The sequence below is a fragment of the Cervus canadensis genome, chromosome 20 (assembly GCF_019320065.1).
Source record: "Cervus canadensis isolate Bull #8, Minnesota chromosome 20, ASM1932006v1, whole genome shotgun sequence".
Classification (NCBI taxonomy): Eukaryota; Metazoa; Chordata; class Mammalia; order Artiodactyla; family Cervidae; genus Cervus; species Cervus canadensis.
This window is the reverse complement of record NC_057405.1, coordinates 12,233,097-12,243,202: the sequence shown is the minus strand read 5'-3', so window position 1 is coordinate 12,243,202 and position 10,106 is coordinate 12,233,097. Positions and strand designations below refer to the sequence as shown.

Sequence of the window (10,106 nt, the reverse complement as noted above, 5' to 3'; positions counted from 1 at the left end):
AGCACTTTGGGGCCTCCGAGCATCTTAATCTAGACAGCAAAGTGGAACGGGCCAGAGAATTCATCATGACTAACGAGGAGCGGAGGTCTTTGGGGAGTGGCTGAGCTGTTTATAAATCACCGCGTTGAGCACTCGCCCGGGCAAGGCGCTTTGGCGGAGAATTTCCACGTGCCCTGTGTTTATGAGCGTGTGTGGGGGAGAGAGAGAGAAATGGTTAGGGGAGGGGCGAGCCCACAGGCCGCCAACCGAACGGACCTGCAACCCCCCACGCGCGCACCCGCGCGGCGAGGCGAGGACACACACCTTCTGGCGCTGGGTTCTCGCGCAAGCGCGGAGCCACTCTGGCCGCGCGCCTGGGGGCTGCTAGGAATCCCGTAACTTTGCCCGGCTAGGAAAAAATGAAAAAGTCCAAGCCTGGAAGCGCGCAGACTCGGCCGCTGGCGCCCGCGGCTGCTCGACCGGGAGTGAAGGGGCTGGGCGGAGGGCAGCACCGCCTCCCTCAGCAGCGCCTCCGTGTCCCCAGCGCTGGGCGCCTAGGCTCTCCTGGGGCTTTAGGAGCGCACGGGCCACTCGCCAGCCGCGTCCTGGCCCAACCCGCCGCGCCTTTCACCACCCCCACCCCCCGGCTACCCCCCGGTCGCCGGCTGTCCTCCTCCCCAACCGCTCGGCTGGGAGAACTCGGAGCTCCCACAGATGGAAGGATCCAGCCGCCGGGAAGGGCCGCGTCCGGATGCCGAACAGCTCGCCCCCTCCCCCTTCCGGGGCAGGTGTCTGCTTTTCTCTGGATTTGATTTCTCATTTCTCTAGGGACAAGGCCCTTTGCAGCCGGTGGGGGTGAAACACTCGAGGGAAGAAAAACGTTTCCAATCTCCGAGGGAACCGAGGCGGCTAGACTCGGAGTCAGTTTAAAATCCCCCCCCCCCCCCACACCCTCCTCTCCTTCTGCCTCCCTTCCCCCAGTTTCAGGCTTTGGGCGCTGGGGTTTTGGGGTGGGGGAGCAAGAATAGGCTACATGTGTACATCCAAACTTCCTGTCTGCAGTGGGACTTCACTGACGATGACTGCTCGGAGATTCATCCCGTGCTGACGTCCCAGGTCTCCACTCCACCTCCCTCCCCCCACCTTCGCTTCATTTCGCTGGCAGGCGACGGAGCCGAAACATTCCCAACTGGGTAAGCCGGGTGGTTCTACTCGATTAATGCACCCAATAAATCCCCGGGAGTACACAAAGCACTGCCCTACCCCCGGCCTCAGCCTCCCACCCCACCCCCACCCCGCAGCCTGGCCAATCACCGGGCGGGCTGGGCTGGGCGCGCACACTGGCTCTGGGTACCACCTCCCCCGCGCCGCCCCCGCCTCTCCGCCTGCCGCCCGAGGCCCGGTTGGCGCGAACGCCGGGTCCCCAGTACCTCGGCTTCCAGTCTGCCTCCCGGCGAGGCCCCTTCCTGGGGCTCCAGGAACCTCAGAGGTTGTAGACCCCCGATGAGGGGCTTTGTGGTCCTCCCTTCCCTTCCTCCCACCGTCGTGGGCGCCTTTCTTTGCGGCCGACACCGCCGGAGCAGAGTCCACGCGTCTCCCTGCCTTCCTCCACCCTCATAAAAGCACGTTGAAAGTGTCTCGGGGAGACACCTCCAGGTTTTGATTCAGCTCATTCCCTTTCACTGTTCAAAGCACTGTTCAAATACAGAGGCTGCTTACGTTGACGTGGAGAGGATTTCAAACAAACCTAAAATGCTTTGAACTGACAAGGTGTCTTGATATCTCCCTCACTCCAGTACAGTTCCCTGAGATCACTGGCTAGGACAATGGCTGAGCAAGCGGTTCACGCGGGCCTCGCAGCCTCTTTGGCTGGCTGCTGGGTCCCCCGGGCCCCCTCCACGAGATCAAGCTCCAGGCGTCCTGAGCAATCTCGCCAGCCCATCCCCGTCCTCTAGGTCCCAGCAAGGGCTCTGCTGAGTCGGTATCCTGACCTAGACTGGTCTGAGGAATTGGTGCGGACTTCGTACTGCACTGCTTGGAGAGAAAATAACTCAGAGAATCTGAGCTAAACCAAAAAGACATATTTATCCCCACATTGTCACACTTCTCAAAGGCGTGAGCCAGACCTGGGTCTTAGTAGTGCCCAGCACCTTGACCAGAGTCTCCCAAAGTCTTCACATGAGTAACAGTAATGATATCAACCTGTACACTCTAATATGAACTCTATTTTAACTTCATCTAGTAAACACACACCATATGTAAAATATCATTTATTGTATTTCTCCATACCAGGTCTTGGCAGAAAAACCACCATAATCACTCCTAAACATTGAGCTGAAAGGATGCAGTTATTAAAATAGAGGTGAGATGGTATTTATTCATTTGATAGATCTTAATTTACTTCTTATTGATGTTTTAATAGTTCCATGATAATGGAAATCAGGAAACAAAGGGAATTTTCTTCCAGGGTGGCAGCTGGTTTAAATTTGGGTAAAATTGCCTACTGGGATTTCCTTTTTAATATATCCACCTTGGAGGAGGATTCCAAGTCCCTTCTCTCTCTCTCTTCTCTCCCTTATCCCAGTCATTTTTTCCTGTACTTTCTGCTTTTCTGTTAGTCTCCAGGAGCTGTTTGAGAGCTTCCCCACATTTAAATGGAACTTCTTTGCTAAGGGCCTACAGAATGTCAAAACTGAGGTTCCCACTTCAGAGCTTCAGCTTTAAACAGCCAATCCACACAAAGAGGCAGCTGGCTCCTTTAATGAAAACCTCCTTAGAGCTTGAAGACTTACAGGCTTAGAAATGCATTTGTAAGAAGCAAGGAAAATGCATTTCCAAGCTGCCAGTTCTTGTGAGAGACAATAAACATTTACTTTAAAAAAGAACAGAAATTAATATCTTTAATTATGCAGCACAATGCCTCCCTGATGAAAAAAATTCCACATAGATTTATATGTTATTGTCTATATATACATTTTACAAGTTTCTAAATGTGCATCCGTCTCCATATCATAAACGGTTTTGAAGAAGGAAAAGTTTTCTGAAAGTTGAAACGCCCATTCTTCATATTCTTGCCAAATCTGTGTTTGTCCATGTCTCACATACGGATGATTCTATTTTATCTTTACTACTGTGTAAACCAGTAAGATGCAATGTTCTAAGTTCAGTATTTTAAAATGAAATTATTTGAATTTGTGGATATTAATCTGTTTCTCCTCTTCTTCAAGTTCTGAATCTCATCATTAAAAGTGACCCCCCCTTTGTAGTCCACAAGTGAATATTTTATAGACAGGCACGGCTTGAAGACTTCTAAAACCATATCACCCAGGCAGTCTAGCTATTTCAAGGATTACTTTGAGTAATTTATCAAAGGAAGTCTGCTAAATTTTGAGTGGTGAATATGAGGCCTTAGAGGGGAGAAAGCATAAAGAACACATTCCATCAGTGTACAAGGCAAATTCTATTTGGCATTAATACAGCTTGTTTATACTGAAATAGCAGGAACACAACATGAGGGGATTGGTGGCTCCTAGTTTCCTTTCTGAAGTTTCCTTTTCAAAGGACTAACATTCAGTGACTTCCTAACAATGAAACCTGAAGGGGTTTCCCACCCTTATCCCTTGCCCTAAAGCAGGAGGAAATGACAACTTTTTAATAAATTAATTTCAACAGAAACCTCCTTTGCTTCAAAGCTTATGGAGATGTACTGAGATGAAGTTCTTGCCACAGTCCTTTCTCTTTCTTGTCTTCTGGGGCACAGTCTGAGAAGCAGAAGGAGGGGCCAGGAGCAACCCCACACACCTGTACACAGGTGCAGGGGAAGAGTATCCTCAGCTATTTTATGGGTGATGTGTCCAAGATTTAGGGCTGGATTTCCATCACTGGGGGAAACAAGGCTGCATTTAGTTGAAGTCGGACTTCATTTTTCTTATTCTGGTTGGACAGAGTATGAATACAACAAATCCCCGCTGAAGTGTAAGAATGCAATGCACCAAGTCCTACTGGTGTCCTGGTGCATTGAGCGAAGTTTTTCTTGTGTACAGTTGACCACAGCGATAATCGCTGTGGACTGGGACCTTCTTCTAGATCTCTGAGTTTCAAAACTGTCATTCTAGGCACTTTGGGGCTTAGTGAAGCTAGAGATGACTATTTTTTAAAAGACTGGTTTCCAGAATGTGGGTCTTGGGAATGCAGAGGCTGGCATTGTCTGGAAGACGACTCAGAAAAAAGGAGCCATAGGTTGGAGCAATGAGACCATCTCACCCCTCTGGTCTTTGCTGAGAGTTTTGATGGTAATCTGGGCCAGCTGGGTCCCAGCATTAAATGCAAAAAATAGGAAAACAGGACAGGCAGAGTCACAGGCCTGATCATATTGACGCCCTAGGTCAGAGGAAGAGAATAATGAATAGGCGAGGAGCTTGTGGAAAGGAACTTAATTAACCTTGGGAGAGTGAAAGAAAGTCAGAGATCAAGCCTAGGTCCGTGGTTCAGGATGCTTATATTTACGTGAATGTGAGGGGTGGAGGAGTAGTCTGCTTCGTACATTATACTAACCTTTTTTAAAAAAACACTGAAAAAAGCTGGAGTTTGTGCCCCTCAGGGCCATCCAACCACCCACACAATCTCGCGGAAAACTCCGCGGTGGGATCGCGCGTACTCCGCCGGGAGGCAGTGTGTCCGGGCCTCGGCCTGCGTGGGGCGTAAGCCCGTGTAGGGAGAACTGGCGGCGGCGTCCGGCGCCCCGGCCTGACCTCCCGGGGGAGCCGCTAGGGAACGCCGCGGCTGGGGGTGGGGGCGTTCCCGGCCACCGAGCCACTGAGCTCCTAGGCAGGTCCTGGCTGCGATCCGGGGGAGGAAGGCGAGGGCGAGAAGCGGGAGGCCCGGCCATTGTCCAGGGAGGGCGCATTTTTGTCCGGAGGCTGCTGGTTGCTATAGCGAGGAGGGAAATCCAAACAGAAGGGCTCAGTTCGCCTCCCTCGGGCCTGGGAGCAGCGTTCCCTCCTCTCAGCCAAAATAAAAGTGCCGCCCGGGGCCTGGCACCCCTTCCCCGGAGAGCTGACAGCGGGCTGGAGAAGAGGGGCCGGGAGGATCCGGGCACCGAACGAGGGGAGGGGGCATCCAGCCCAGCAGGGAACAGTCAAGCAGGTTACTGCTGGAGCGGGCGGATGCGCCTCTCTCTCTCTCCCCCTACACTTTCCCTGCCACATTTTATTTAGGAAAACTCTTACAACCCTCTCAAACTCGAGAGACGTTTCGATGGGTGAAACCCCCTCCTGGCTTAGACTGGTGGGAGCGTCTCCGCGCTGGAAGCGCCGTCGGAGGAGAGAGACCTGCGCGCGACAGCGACGCTGTACCGGGACGGAGCGGTGACACTAGGGGCAGAAAGGGCAGTTTGTTCTGAGTTTAAAAATCACCCACAGGGAAAGGTTACCGGAAAGGCGTGTAGATGCAAATTTCTTACATTTAAAAGAGACTCTTATTTTGCAATAGTGTTCTCTCTTCCTTTTCTGTTTTTCTTAATATCTTACTATTCAACTTTGAACACTGTGAAGGGAGGGTTACAATAAAGGCTCCTTACGATTTGGCTTATAATTTCTCCAACCACAAAGCTTAGGACAACTAGGGGAAAGCAGCACTGTTTAGTTGATTACGATCTGTTAGTTTTAGAAATTTTTGAGTTGGTATTTTTTAAAGGGGAGAATATTCGTTTACTCTGGGCGTGGCAAAAAAGTTATGATTTTGTTTGTGGGGACAAGTTATCTATGCCAGGAGGGAATCAGATAGTAAAAACTTAAAAAAAAAAACCAATTCTCTTACTCTCTTGTGACTTTTACCTTCTTTTTCTTCTCTGCGTCTGCTTCTTGCCTAGAAACTGTCTGAAAATCCAGAGAGAAAACTTTTATGTGGCTGGAGGAAGCCATTTGAAAAGCATAACAAGAGAAGTTCTCTCCCTTCCCGACTTAAATTAGATCCTTTCCTTCCAAGTGACAAGTCTCTTTGGGGAAAAAAAAGTTGAGACAACTTTATAAGAAGTTCTTTAATTCATAATAATATTCACATTTTAAAAAATGCTTGAAAGAAATCATGTTAATGAAGAGAACATTTGCAGTAATTTGGTGATAATTATCAGAATCGCCACATATTCGCAGAGGCTTGAACAATTCGTGTTCGGAGAAAAGCAAAACACATTATTTTAATAGTCTGATATGCAAACTATGGACCGTTCAATTACGTGGCTTAATAATGCATACATGATGCGATCTTGTTACTGGGATGGGAAGGTCTGCGGTGAGTCACTCCTAAGCCCAAGTGTGCTCTCACAGCCAGCAAAATCCATTGCCATGGATCAGGGGCCCCTGCCAAACTGCATCTAAGAGAATAAAAATTAATGACTGAGAATTTGAGCGTTAAATTAACATTAATTATATGACCTGCATGCTGGAAAGATTAAATTTCTTATGCCCTAATTAGATAACGTCTCCTCATACATCAAACAATTTCCATTTTCATCCCCGGGTTTCAGGAATACAATGCAAGGTGGTGAGAGTCAGTAGTGGAAGGTTTTCCTTCTCTGAAGTCAAAGTTTGGGGTGTCCAGCCACCTGCTCCGCTGCTTTCCTTTGCTTCTTTCCGTTGGCTTCATCGGGGAAGAGCCCTCAGGCTGGAAGAGGTCATATTTTAGAGAGTGAATCTACTCCACCCTGTACAGACAGTGGTAGTTGGAGAGCAAGGAGCTTGGTGGGCGGTCCTCAAGTAGACCTGGAACGCCAGAGGGACCCGTATCAACTGTCTGGAGAAAACCTGGGTCACTGGTCATTGTCTCAGGCTGAGAAAACTAGGCAGTAAGATCCCTGCGGGGAAGCGGAAGGAAGGGAAGTCCAGCCAAAATGCACCGCCGCGAACCCTTTTCAGAAGAAACGTCAAAGCTAGAATTGCAGGGACGCGAGAGACCCTCGATGTTGTATTTGCAAAAGAAAAAAGGTTTTCTTAGGTGGGAAACAGTCAAAGGCCAAGACAAGGGCACTCAGTTCCTTCGAGAAGAGGCTGGACTAGAGGCTTGTCCGCCGTCTCCCCAGCAGTGCCCTGACATTTTGAAATCTCACACCTTGTTGGCCACAAGTGACCCTGAGACCCTGTCTTACCCTGTCTGGGGCAACACACGGCCGGGCGTCGGCCACAAGGTGGCGGGGGAGGAGGACCAGATGCTGCGTGGGTCTGGGTACTCTAATACCTGTTGCTGATGCAGGGGCAGGGTGAGAGTGAACAGGACAGCCACCGGCCCCACCTCCAGGACAGAGGGTCAGTGGGGGCGCGCGCGCCCGTTCTCTCGGTTCGTAAGACGTGACCTGGGGGTCCCAGGGCTCCGAAAAAAGCTGCTCTGTGCAGGTGGCTTGGAAACAATGCAGGGGACCTAAATTCCTGGGATTAGGATATCCTCTTGTATATACCAAGTGGCCCCAGACCTCTCACGTTTCCTTCTCCACCCTCCCCATCCTCCTCGTCTCACCTTCCCCCGGGGACAGTAAAGAACTCCGGGACCTTGCGGACAGCTGCCCCGAGCGCCGGGCGGGACGAGCAGAGCAAGATTAAAACCTCAAGGCGGCGGACGCTAAGTCACTCAGAATAGAGTTTTCACGTGTCACTGTTTCCATTCAGCCACTTTCAGGCTTCTGGGGAAAGGGCAGGTGCGGGAGCGCGAGTCTACGCAGTTCTCAATGGTGTCTACGTGGCAGGGGAAAGGGGTGTCAGGGCAGTCCGCAGATGCCGGCTGCTGGGGGCTCTGCCTGCGGGGTCCCCTTCCCGCGGAGCCGTCGGGACCCGGGTGGGGCGGGGGGAGGTGGGAGCGGAGGGGTGAGGAAGGGGCCGGCGGAGAGGGGCTCATCCCTGGCCGAGCCGGGCGGGACACTTCCCGGGGCTCCAGGCCCGGCGGCTTTCTCCGGCCGCCAGCCCTCCGAACCCCCGCGCGCGGCCCCGCGCTCGCTCGGCCGCAGCAGTTACTTCGCGACCCCGAACTCCGGGTGCAATCCGATCTCAGGGTTGGAATGAACCTGAGTTAGTAGAGCACCGTCTCTCTGGGCCCCGGGGCTGTAGGACTGGGAAGTCGGGAGGGACGCCTGCACGGAGCCGGGTGAAGACCCGGGGCTTCAGCAAAGTTCGGCCGAGTTTGAAACCCAGCGCGCGCGCTCCGCCTCCCCGGTCTCTCCCTCCCGGCTGTTCTAGGATGGGGTTCCGAACAGAGGGCGTAAGGACGCGAGTAACCGAGGTGAGGCGACAGTGGAAACGGTCGGAAGAGGGTGCGTCCCGCCTCCCTGCGAAGTACAGAAATCTCTCTCTCTTGGCACAGAAACTACTCTCGCGGCAGGTCCGCCGAATAGAGCGTCGCAGCTGTCGTGGCCAGAACTTTGCAGCCCGGATACTTGGGCAGAGAGAAGCCGCCGCTGGCTCACCGCAGCTTCCCTCCTCCCTTCTCGGCAGCGCTTTCAGTTTGAAGTGTTTCTCCTTTACGCAGACCACCCCGCTCCCCCCACCTCCCGCCCCCAGCGTGCCTTTGCTGGAAACGGTTACTCCTTTTAAAAATTGGAAAATCAATGCCAGTTTAGCCTCTTCCGTGAGATGATGCACTGTCTAATATTACAGGGAAGGAAACAGCCCGGCCGAAGGCATGGCTTCAACCCCTGGGGAATTTTAGGTAGAAATTGACAATGAACCGCGCTCAAGAGCGCTGCTGAAACATACTTTGGCTTAGTAGCACTACTATAAACCTAAGGCACATCTCTTACACATCGTCTGTTTGGTTGTGGCTGAGGTTTGGCTGAACGATTGATCAGAAGCTTGCACCGTGGGTGTTTATTCTTCCTGTTTCCTTGAACCAAATCTTGGATGGCTTCCTGATAGTTTTCAGATGCCATTTGCTGCACAGACAGATCTCATATGCCTACTGCAGACTGTCTTCAAAGTTCTAGTTTAAAGAGCATTATGTAAGCCTCTCTCTATTTACATAAGAGCTTTAACTCAAACCTCTCAGAAAACCATTTATTACCAACTGAAACCCATGCAGGGTAGCAGCATAAACGACCTGTATTTTTATGATGCTCTTAAGAACAGCAGTAGTTCATTCTTCTTGAAAAAAGGAAAAAGTAGATGTAACAAAGAATTGGGATATTTTGCATTTTTATTCAAACTTGGTGTCTTGTAATTTGAGCATCATTCTTAAGCTTAATTCAGACAGTGGGGACATTTATAGGGTACTCTTTTTCTCTGTGAGGTCAGCATTTATCTAGGCCACAGAGTTAGCCCTGGGTCTCTCAAGTTTAATCCCAAATGTGAGAACAAGTTTTAGTTAGTAGAATCAAGTGCAAATTTAACTAAATTCTAAATTATTAAAAGGAACCTTGAATACGTGATCACTGTAAACAAAAGTCAAGCGATAATAAAATATATGGAATAAAATGTAACTTTTCTTTTTCACTACCTTCACCTACATCACAGTTCCTATCTTTGAGATAACCACTGCTGATAGTTTAAGTTCCCTTCCCTCCCCGACTCCCCATCTACTTACTAAACTTTGGGCCAGATTTTTATTGTTATGCATTGTTACAATTCCTTTTGGCAAGATGGGGCCTGGTGAAATAAGAAACTTAGTAATGCAGAGTTCAAGTTTGGGATACTCTAAAGAAGGAAAATGTTGTCTAGTCACTAAGTCATGTCTGACTCTTGCCACCTCAAGGACTGCAGTCCGCCAGCCTTCTCTGCCCATGCGATTTCCCAGGCAAGAATGCTGAAGTGGGTTGCCGTTTCTGCCTCCAAGGGATCTTTCGGACCAGGGACTGAACCCCAGTCTCCTGCCCTGGCAGGTGGATTGCTTACCGCTGAGCCACCAGGGAAACAAAAAAAACTTGTCCCAAATGATGTGGGAAGCGAGCTCTGGAGTATTGCTTTATCACTGCTACTGCTCTGGCTGGAAACAAGACAAAACAAAATATCATTTAGGAACTGGCACTTTCATGTCAATAGAGTCAATAGAAGAGATCAACAAATGTTCTGGCAACATCTTTGTTTATTAAAAGCTAGAAATATATCAATAAGGTTCTTAGAGTCCAAGGTTCTTCCTGTTGAGCATCTTCTATT

General features: G+C 50.4%; 1 long non-coding RNA gene across 1 annotated transcript; it reads left to right on the top strand.

Moving 5' to 3' along the window:
* Positions 1-683: 683 nt before the first annotated feature.
* Positions 684-2,724, top strand: LOC122422813. The gene is made up of 4 exons (XR_006263970.1): positions 684-899; positions 1,042-1,172; positions 2,272-2,341; positions 2,598-2,724. It is a non-coding gene; the product is annotated as an uncharacterized LOC122422813 (long non-coding RNA).
* The last annotated feature ends 7,382 nt before the right edge of the window (positions 2,725-10,106 follow it).